The sequence below is a fragment of the Triturus cristatus genome, chromosome 8 (assembly GCF_964204655.1).
Source record: "Triturus cristatus chromosome 8, aTriCri1.1, whole genome shotgun sequence".
Classification (NCBI taxonomy): Eukaryota; Metazoa; Chordata; class Amphibia; order Caudata; family Salamandridae; genus Triturus; species Triturus cristatus.
Genome location: NC_140591.1, coordinates 1,458,455,384 through 1,458,466,914, shown reverse-complemented (window position 1 = coordinate 1,458,466,914; position 11,531 = coordinate 1,458,455,384). Strand labels below are relative to the sequence as shown.

Genomic DNA, 11,531 nt, shown 5'->3' with positions numbered 1-11,531 from the left:
GCCAGCTGCAGCGTTTAGGCCCTGCCTTGTCCCCAGCTGCCCAGCAAGTAGTGGGCAGCTGCTACGTTTAGGTTTTGGCGCAACCTGGACTATAATGGGATTTTGGTGCTAGGAAATGTACAGTGTAGTATGTTTGGCGCACCCTGTGTTCATGCTTTGGTGCTAGGAAATGTACTGTGTATAGCATGTTTTGCGCACCCTGTGTCTTATACCTCTAAATGTGGTTATTTCTGCCTAGAAGGTTGTTTTATCTGCTTAGGTTGATGGTAGGGAGAATGTACTTCCTTGTGCGATGTGCGCCCCTAGTATAGTTATACCTAGGTGGTTAGGTCTAAGGCGTTAGACTAACAAGAGATTGCATAATGTGTTTATGCCCCTGTGATAGATGCAGGATAGGTTTTCTACCTGATGCTAGTGTGATGACGCTGAGGTCATTATTGCGCCAGTAGAGACTGGTTGTGCTCTACAGTTACTTTGTGTTATGTTCTACGTGTACTATTGGCGATTTGTGCTATGTTCTAAGTGCTAATTCCTGACAGTGGTCCATGTGGCCCTGTCCCCTGTATATATAATCCCTTGTAAATTCTGCCCGTGCCTGTTGGCACATTGTAAAGTGTGTGTTTTATCTAATGTGTTTTGGTATAATACAAAGGCTATTTTTATAGAATACCTTGTGTGGAGTTTCCTTTGTGGTGGGCCTTGGGTGTTGTTGCTGGGTGCGCGCGCAAACGCTTTACACATTGCCTCAGAGATAAGCCTGACTGCTCGTGCCAAGCTACCAAGGGGGTGAGCAGGGGTTATCTTTGGCGTGTAACTCCCCAGCCCTGACTAGAGTGGTGGTTTCTGCCTGGCTTTGGCGCAAGCCTCAGCCAACCAGAAATCCCATTTCTAACAGTCACGCTAACGCGTGATTCCTTGCTTTAGCTCCCTTTCCCATAACGTCCACCTTTGCCTCTCTAATGAGATGCAAAGTGGGCGTTCCGTCCCAAAATAACTGCAGGTTTTGTCGCTAACCGACATTTCTCCAATTATCAAGGGAATCGCTAACAGGCATAGCGATAAGAAAAGTAGCGCTAACCACAGTTAACGCTACTTTCCTTACGCCTGCTTTCACCCTGACTTAGCCATTATATCCAATGTAAGGTGGATATAATGGCTAAGTATGCCCTGCCTTATCAGCAAGCTGATGCCAAAATGTGTGAGATTATCGCTGGATTTCCAGCGATAATCTCACTTTTGGCTGTTAGCACGAGGAATTTTATCGCTTTTGAGATAAGCGTTGCTGATAGCACGCTACCTCAGCGATAAAATTCCACGAAAGCCGGCGATAATTACCCTAGCGCTAAGTGCGCTTAGCGATAATTATCGCCGGCCCTTGCTGATATGCCCCTTGGTTTTCACAATCTCCTGCTGCAAGTAGCAACAGGTCAGGCCAGATTGAAATGATCAAGGTCCAAATATATATTGGGCCGCAGCTGGAATAATCAGAGACCCACTGTTGGCAACACCAGAAATATGGGAAAAGTGAATTCATTGAGCGGGGGAAATATGCTCAGTGGAAGAATTAGGGAAATGTCTCCAAAACCAACAGCAACTTCAGTTCAGCAAGAGAGCTCTCACTGCAGGGATATGCAGATGGTCTTGTCAATTCTACATAAAGTCAGGGGCAGATTTACAAGCCCTTTGTGTCAATTTTGCGCTGCTGTTGCGTCACTTCTTGTAACGCAGGGGCAGCGTAAAAATGTGGCCCGTTTACAACGTGACGCATCTAGGGAGATGCGTTGCGTTATAAAGCCCTGCGTCACATTATAGCTATGTCAGGTATAATGTATGCAGAGTGGGCGTTACCATGCAAAAAAGTCTTGTGGAAGTGAAGCAGTGAAATCTACAAGATTTCACTGCGCCACTTCTAGGACGCCACTGCGGCAAAACCTTACGCCTGCTTGCAGCAGGCGTGAGGAGTTACGCAGCACAATGAGGATAGGCTTCCCATGCATTGCTGGAGTTGCGTCGTGCTTGTGACACGACTCTAGCAATCCGTGCCTTTTTCGCCAACAGATGCTTCAGAATTTCTGCTGCATCTGTCAACCTTTGCGTCATGGTTCGCCGTATTGTAAATACGGCGCATCCATGGTGGCACAAGGGTTTCTCAGGGTGGTGCAGGGAAAGTGACGCATCTCTACAGATGCGTCATTTTCTTGTAAATCTGCCCCTAAAACTGGAGTAGACTGCCATTTTGTATAGTAAGGCACAATGTATCCCTGTCAAGATCCACCCTCTATACTGCATATCACTCATGCACATGACAAGTGTGCTCTAATTAGCTAATAGCATGGTGGAAGGGGGAGTTGTCCACATTCTGGTGCAGATTTGGTGTACCCATTTCAATAGAACTAGGCACAGTTGTCAAAATCTGCTGTCAAGATCTTAGAGAAAATGGTCAAAAGATATCAGACCGATTTTCTAGAGGCCCATAATCTCCTGCATCAGACACAGGCGGGCTTCAGACCTGGGTACAGTACTGAAACTGATCTTCTGCTGGCCATGGAAGATCTGAGGAAAACTCCTGACCAAAGAGGGTTAGCTGGTCTCATTCTTCTTGATTTGGGTGCAGCTTTAGACACTGTTTCCCACCCCATCCTCCAATATAGGATGTAAATGTTAGGGATAACTGGAAAAGTATTAAAATGGCTGACCTAATTCCTTGATAACAGAAGCTTTCAGGTCAGGGAAGGTTCTTGTCTCTCGGCAGTCCACCAGCTGAAGTGTGGTGTGACTCAGGGGTCCTCCCTGAGCCCCACTTTTTTAAACATATATGTACAGCCCTTAGCTGGTTATATGATCATTTGGTTTTAGTAAGGTGTCCTAAGCTAACGACAACCAGATTGTCAACTTCCTGGCACCGAATATGAGTTAAATCACGGTGAACCTATCTAGCTGCCTTGAGCAAGTGAACAAATGGATGGCCTCTAGCTGCCTTCAATTAAACGGCGACAAGACAGAGATCATGGTGGCTGGGAACAGTCCATCTCTGTGGAACCACCTTATTGGGCATTCATGCATGGGGAACCGCCCATCTCCCACACTAGGAGTCAAGAGGTTGGGAGTTCATTTGGTTAAGATCTCACCATGGCCTCGCAGGCCATAAAAGTTGCATGGACTTTCTTAGGCCTGTTAAGAGCCTTGTGGAAGGCAATTAAATGGCTCCCTGCGGAAACCCGAAGAACAGTTGTACAATGTCTCATCCTCTCATGGTTGGATTATGGAAATTCACTTTACCTAGGCAGCCCCGCCAGTGTCCTAAAGAGACTGCAGACTATTTAAAATGCTGCAGCCCTCGTTTTTTGCTGAGCCTCCCTAAATCTCCATCTGCATACCCGGCCTTGGCCATCCTTCCCTGGCAGCCAGTAAGGAAAAGAATTGATTTCAAAGCTCTCTGCATTGCACACAAGATATAGGTACGCTCAGGGAACACATATCCTGAGCCATCTAATTGTCCCGTATATCAATGCACGAGGTCCGAGAACAAACAACCGCGTGTTCTGGCCATTCCTAGAATTAGGAGGGCCAGAAGTGGAGGGCAATCATTTGTTTATCGGGTCTCTAAGCTCTGGAATTCTCTCCCCATCCATCTTAGGGCCAATGACAACCTGCTCAGCTTCGGAAAATAATTAAAAACTCACTTGTTCATATAATTAGCACTTCATTGTTCCTCTTACTATTTCTGTCAGCGCTGGGAAGCCCGCGCCTGCCCTGGTCAAAAAGGAAGATCATCCTGGAGTCATTCTGAAGCCATCTGATGACTTCAGCTGAGCTATTCCTGTAATTATCTGGGGACGTCATCCCAAACCATCCTGAAGTATGCCTATAGGGGGAAATATTTAAATGGGATGACTTGTACTGTAATCACAAAAACTACTCTAGGATGATGTTCCGATGACTTCCACTGGCAGGGAGCGATTACCTTGTACAACTCCACGAATACTAATTGACAACTTTGGGATGAGTGTGAATTACTCCAGGATGGGCTCCAGACAATTTAAGGATGATTGTGGATTATTCCTGGATGATCCTATTACCGCTTTAGGATGGAAGTTGATTACTCTGGAATGATCCCATGATAATTTCAGGATGAGTGTGGATTACTCCAGGATGATTTAATGCAACTCAAAAATGAGCATAGATTATTTAGGATTATATTAGGGCAACTACAGAATGAGCGTGGATTACTAGACCATGACTACATAAGGTCTTTAAGATGGTTATGAAATACTCTAGCAGGATTTTATGCCAACAGCAGGCCAAGTGTAGATAGCTCCCAGGTGATTTAATGAATAAATTAGAGTGGCTGTGGATCACTAATAAATCATTACGGGCTGGATTACACCTTAAAAATTCCAGGTTACAAGCACATTAGCCTACTGCCAGCATTTCCTTGCAGGGTCCCACTATTAGTTTAGGAATATGAATTTGCTGGTAGGGAAATATTTAGAGGATCACCTCCTCAATGAACCTTCTTGTCAAAAACAGGCCTCTTGGATGCAATATGCCTTCTTTATACAATACCATGAATTATTTGCAATGCCATGAGTTCTACAGTAAGACCTAGATTTACAAAAGTGTCACTTAACACAGCGCAACACCCAAATTTGTTGCGTTGCATCACAGGGTGAGAGCAGGAAAGTGCCATGTCTACCCCTCTCCCTTGCACCACTGCACCATTAGGCAGTCGAGCACCATGCACACACATTTGAACTATGGTGCAAAGGTGTCTGCAAGAGTCTAGCTTAGGTTTTGTACTGGAAGGGCCCCCTTGCAGTACAAAAAATACTATGCCTAGAAAAACCTGAAAACTTTTCCCATTGTGGATGAGTGTTGTACCAAATACCAATTTGCTTTAATTTATAAATCCTGAACAGATTTTGCGTCCCGTCAACATTATAAAACATAAGCAAACCAAAAACAAAACTGCCATAAATCTGGTCCTAATTATAAGATCAATATTCTCTTGCTCTGGAAAGATTACTTTTTAAAAGTCTACCGTGAGATGCGGGCACTGTACAAAATAAATCTCAGAAACATTCCTTTTGGCTAGCTTTGTGCTGTAGAAATACCATATGCATACAAAAGTAGTGGCTTCAACAATGTTATACTTTGCATTCAGATAAGATTGACAACTTGTGCAGCTACTCCCATACTCCTGACTCACTGGGACTTGCCTTACTTTGAGGTCAGAGCATTATCTGAAGCTGTTTAATGTTGTGACCAGTGGCAAAAGACTGAAAAAAGTAATGGTTAAATGAAAAAGCATCAAAGGGGATGTGTTAACATGTAATTTTATTGCTTTAATACACACCTTTGGCCCTATAGGAGCCAGGATACTGAAGAAGAGAACATAAATAAAGTCCAGGACACTGTTCAAGAGGGGAAAAATGCCAGAAAACTGCAAAAAGAACAAAAAGGCTTAATGAAAGCCAGCAACTTCAATGTTTGTTTTTAGATTCAGAGTTTTCTTTAGTCCTCTTCCAGCATTGCAAATCTTGATAGCCAGCCTTCATCCCTGCACATAGACTTCGTAGAGTCTGGAGGAAAAAGACATGAACATACATCAGCATTATGTTAACACCACTATTTTAGGTTTTTAATAGGACTGGGCTGCCTTTAAAATGTTTCAATCCTTTTATTTCATATAGTGTGCCCGATGAGATATAGTTACAAGGGTTCATAAGTTTAACAATAAGGTTACTTGGTCAAAGAGGTAATGGTGAGAGCAAGGCATTGATGAAGAGGTGGGCAGGAGGTAAAGAAAGAAGACTCACCTGTCCAAGTGAAGAAACCGCTGCTGTTCACCAGACGCTTTCTGTTTTCCTCTGCAAACAGAAATCAGTCAATACCAGATTTCATTTACAAAACCATTATGGAGGCAGCCATGTTGAGCCTGAACTCTACTTACAGTATTCGTATTTGGAAAACAGTCTAACAAATTACCATACTGACCAGAAATTCAAATAGGACCTTACAACCAAATTCTAGGAACAGGGCAACTGATCTAATTATTGGGAGAGCTGAAATTAAATCCCAACTCAAGGCTATGCGCCAGATTTGCATGTCATTTGTAGTGCAAATTCTCAATGAGTTACAACCCCTCACCCATTGCTCTTTTGCAAACGGCTGTTAGTTAAGTGTGAAGGAGTCCATGTACAATAATATGATCCAGGACCACAAATGCAAACATATATTTTAACACTGTATGTATATTCATGTATTTTCATAGTCCTAAATCAGAGTGGAATGTGTTCCTGTAGTGGCTGGGTGTGGTACTGCTTGGGCAAAAGAATCCCCCAATACCAGCTGACAAGTGCAAACAGAGCCATGAGGCCATGCTTAGTAAGAGCAGAGCAAGGCACGTTTTCCCCATGGCACTGTTCACCGCCATGTGGAATGGGGCAATGACCACATAACAATGGACTCATGATTTTAAGGAACAGGGCACAACTCTGTGTTCCAGACCATGGACAATGGATATATAATGTCAGGTCACCAGTTGCTGTTTCTTTTTTCAGGTTGTGAGTTGCTTAGTCTTACTGGCTTAGAAAAACGTGGAAAAAGTAGGTGTTCACTATATATTAGCACATGGACATACTTTAATATTTTTGCCAAGGTAGCATGAGAAAGGTAATATTATCGTTGCAAGGGTTCAAACATTTTTGTAAGACTGAATCTCAATGCACAGCCACGGTTGCAGTGGCTTTCACATGGCCAAGTGATGGTGCAGTTCAGAAATAGACGTCTAAGACATCCAGAGACAGGAGAGAGATATCCTGTGTGTTCTTTTCCAGCTTGGGGAAGTGACAAGTTCGGCATTTAACAGTTGACTGATTCAATGGTATCTCTTTACAGTTGCATGACTGTGGCACCAAGCCCCTTCACCACTCGTTCAAACAAATATGCCTCCGGAAATACTATCAGGGCAGAGTGATAGCTTTCCAGGATACCAGTGATCTATCTGTTCCATAACTATCAAAGCATTTCAAATTAGTTGAACAAGAATCCATTCTACATCCTCCTTTCAGCATCTCAAACAGGTAATACTGAAGATGGCCATAATCTATGACACAAAAGCTGGTTCACAAAAAAGAAGTCCCTAAACACCCAGCATATGACAGAACAAGGCTCAAGAAGAGCAGGGTGCGGGCATTGTCAGTCACACCGCTTCTATTGCAGACAGGGAGCTGGGTGGAGTCAAGTGCGGATAAATTGGTCAGTCCGTGACAAGAACGTGGTTCGCGTTCAGTCACAGATCTGTCTAGCATTTCCCGCACTCCCTTTGTGTTGTCGACTTACCTGCTTGGGTCCTGATGTCCCGCAGTCGGGAATTTGTGGTGCCTTGATTGGACGTCTGACATGTTACGGCTCCTTCACGTGGGTCTTCCTCTTACAGGTCGTTGATCTCTTCTTCCGGGTTCCTGTCCGCATCCATGTTCCCTCGCTGGAGGTACCTGCTTGTGTAGCTCTGTTTCTTTGCGCCAGAATTTGTTCAGCCTCTCGTCCTGTACAGAATACAAGGAGAGAAGAAAGATATATTTAACCAAAGAATCCTCGTCTATCAGGTATATGGTAGGATGATGATGTTATATATGGTTAGAAGGACATAGTTACTTATCTGATTTATCTGATCCACGGAGAGTGGAAAAACGATTATTCTTCTGTTTCCCTTATTTAACACGGGCTGGATACAAAGAGAAAATAGATGTAAGTTAGTTTCCTGATTTCTTAAGGAGACGCTATATACTTATCTGACCCAGCACCTTTTTGTGTAGATTTTTCATATTACATCCTATCTAGGAAAATGATTTTTGCCTAGTATTAACTAGGATGTATATTTTTGGAGTCTAATTGAGCCGCCACTGTTTTCTGGTCACGTGCACCGCCCATCTGGCATGTCCCTTTTCACCCCAACAACCATCATCTATAGCACCATTTGCTGAGACAAGCTTTCACAGCCAAAGATGTGGTCTAGTGGTTAGAGATGCCAACCCTGTTACATGGGGAACCAGCAGCATGTCATGGGCCCTAGTGCAAGGAAGAAATGCCCCCATGACTGCTGTTTGCATGGTAAAATACAGAAATAACCAGGGTTCAGTTGGAGACTCAAGGCCTATATGCCCCAGTGCCAATGCACCTGCTGCACCAATGGAAGCGACATCCCTGGAAAGCAGGATCAAATATCAGCTTTGGTTCACCAACCTGTGAATCTGACCAAATGTTCCTGCGCCGATACAAAAAAAAAAAAGTATAGTGTAGTCTCTGTGTGTTTTTAAGTATTCATTTCCTTGGGAAAGGTTTGAGTTGCACTATGTAAAACAGACCGAAATAGAGTGGTTTTGGACCATCATATGGGCTCTAATCACGTGGCATCAATTAAAGGCAATGAATTAATTTGGATGGGAAGAGAGATACACATATTGTTGCTAAATCGTCAGTGTGAAATAATGAAACTGGGATCAGTCCTGGATTCCCGGCTGGACCAAATTGTGTGGTCCCTGGCAGTGCTTAAAATGGAAAAATAAAAGTGCAGGTACTGTTTCTGAGAAGTGCCGGTACTCTAATATTAAAGGTATTGCATTTCTCTTGAGAAGTGCCGGTACTCTCCTCCTCAAAATAAAGAAGTGCCGGTACTCCGTACCGGACAGTACCGGCCCATTTAAAGCACTGGTCCCAGGCAAATACTTATTTCCCCCTTTTGAGTCTTCTTTTTGTTCATTAACACACGTTTGAGAGAGCACCTTCAAATACCGCCGTTCAGGATGTGCTTTGTACAAAAAGCTCTAATATTTGATTTCATTATGTATAATGTTACTCTGTGCAGAATCCGAATGTAGGCCACATATAGGGTACACATGACAACGGACTAGCCTTTTCGGTCTCCAACAGGGCTGCTATCAGACTGGAGGCAGGAACGTTTATCAGTGCGTCACTTATGACAAATATTAATCAATGCAGTGATATCATCTGATATTTCAATGTGAAACACTTACGCATGTTAGAGGTTTTAAAGACACAGTACCATATTCTATGGAAATATTTGCTGCATGATTTACTTAAACAACAATTTCAAGGCTCGACTTGTGTATGGGTTCTAAGAGCCAGGCCATCTCTTTTCAGCTCTAGCTCGGTTTTCGCTCGGTTTTCTGGCTCAACTTCTACCCCTTAGTGGCAGTGCCTCATTTAGAAGTCTGTGTGCAGGGTCCTAAAGAACGCCCCACATTTACGATTTTAAGGTCCTTTACGCTCGCCGAAAAAAGCCATAATTGTTAATTACAATGGAGGCGGAGTCGTGCATCTTCCTAATAATGCAGGGGGGATTAAAGAGCAAAAACGGCAAGAACTAATGAAGAAAAACATAATGCCCAGCAGGACTTTCCCTCGGAGTTTTCAATTGAAAATATCTTCTTTGCCACTGTTGCAGTTTACACCTACTGACACTAGTGCCAATAAACGCAACGAAAACAGCATCAAAGACACACACCTTTAAAATTTTGAGCAGCCACTTGTGTTATTTATTTGCAAAGGGACTCTAGGAAATGTTTTCGAAAACCAGGACAGCAACGCTATTTATCAACACCTGTGTGCTTTACATTAAGCACTCGGTGTTAGACGGTCAGCGCCTAGACTCGGGCAGTTGGCACTACACGAACGCTCGCAGCTTGTACATGTATTGATGCGGTTACCACAATAATGCAGTGAACGTGTCTCAACCTAAACAGACCCTGGGAGAGATAACCAGCCAGGACTGGAATTAGTCATTGTGTCCTGTTCGTGAGTGGGATACACAAATGACAAACGGGTCCCCTCGCACTGACTGTTCTCTGTTCCACACAAATATTATACCATACAAGCGCGAGGTGAGTTTGCTATCCGTCCCACATTACAACTTCGAACTAGAGTAGTTGAACTACATATTTCAAAAACACATTTTCCTAAAAATAAAAACCACCCCATAACAATTAAGTTCCTGAACCTCTTTCGCGCCAAGCGGATGAGTACATTCTTGGGCTGCATTAAAAGGCGGGCTCCCGTCTTTTAAACAAAGCGCAGCACTTAAAGAATCTTGAAATGGCGACAAGAGGCAGGGAATTAGAACCCCTCTTGCCCATCTACACCTTTCAAAAAAATACCGACTGAATGATTCCCTCTTTAACGAGCTTTGCATCAAGTCCACGCTCTTCCCGGATCGCTGAAGCAAATCTTTCGCCTTCCCCTCGCCAGTCGCCATCTGGCACACTGTAACTGAACTTCCGCTTCCGTTCCTATACAAAAGCAATTCTATGCCGATGGAAGAAACAGAAGAGGGACTAGAACAAATTCACAGTACCATCATTAACTTGGTGGTCATCAAGCATTGGCAATGACAACCAGTGTTTTTACTTATAGAATATTATCAACGACCTGCCTGCAGATTCACGCACCATCTGTAGAAGACTTTATTCTTCTAATTTGGACTAAGTATTGTAGAACCAGGGAAATACACTGCACACATTTTAATATGTTTTGAATGTGAAATATTTAAGTGCATTTCTTAAGCGCAAACGTACCCTAAAGGCCTCAGAGTGCTTTACATGACAACGAGATATTTTTACATGTAAGAGCCAGAAGTTACACTTTTTTTGGCCTACTGGTGATACACTCACGGGATTTTGAGCAGACGTCGGGACTCGAACTTCAAAGATGTTTCAAAGCTAATTCTCTTGGAATTCTGTTCTTAAAACACACGCAGTATTATAGAATTGTGTATTATTTTACTGTAAAAACCACATATACTTGTTTATTATTAGAGCCAGTGGAACTATGCAATAATGGAAAAAATAAACTTTGGCAAGGTGGAGTTAATTACGTGGCAACAAAAGACAAATTATCCAGCACGTTCGGCATTATCATTGTGTTAGTTTGTTTTTAACACACTCTGCTACAGAGATCTACCCACTTAAAAAATACAAACGTGTCTTAACAGTGAAAACTATAAACATATTATTCAGAAGAACTGATTAAAAATCTAACTGAAAATAATTTTTTAGTCATTCATTGAAGTACATGAGAAATACTGTACTAAGACGGGCTACTTTGCTACAACCATGGTAGTTGGGGTTATTTGCCTCTGGTGACCTTCGGAGCGTCCCTCTGAAAACGTGCACACTTGACTGTCAGGGCCATTAAGGAGACTAACAGAGGCATATCATATGTGTAATCTTTATATTCTATTCATTTTTTTTATATTCTATTATTTTATATTACTATTATATAATACTCTATACATATTCATATATATATTTATATGTATATATAGTGCTAGGAAGAGGTGAAATAATACATAAAATAAACCTTTACACAACATATGGAACTCATTTAAAAGAAATATCTTTCCAGATGCAAAATAAAGGCACTCCCATTGTAAAATACTACAATGTAAATGTACTCCTGACGTAATTACCTCAGTGTAATGTCCCCCCATGTAGTCTATTGCATACTAATAA

At 42.6% G+C, this 11,531-nt stretch overlaps 1 long non-coding RNA gene across 2 annotated transcripts; it reads right to left on the bottom strand.

Moving 5' to 3' along the window:
- Positions 1 to 5,321: 5,321 nt before the first annotated feature.
- Positions 5,322 to 10,306, bottom strand: LOC146805927 (uncharacterized). Of its 2 annotated transcripts, XR_014967939.1 has the most exons (4): positions 10,183 to 10,306; positions 7,345 to 7,729; positions 5,820 to 5,870; positions 5,327 to 5,582 (listed from the first exon to the last, which is right to left on the bottom strand). It is a non-coding gene; the product is annotated as an uncharacterized LOC146805927 (long non-coding RNA). The 2 variants fall into 2 exon arrangements; XR_014967938.1 differs by having other exon boundaries at positions 5,322 to 5,582; positions 7,345 to 10,295.
- Between the last annotated feature and the right edge of the window lie 1,225 nt (positions 10,307 to 11,531).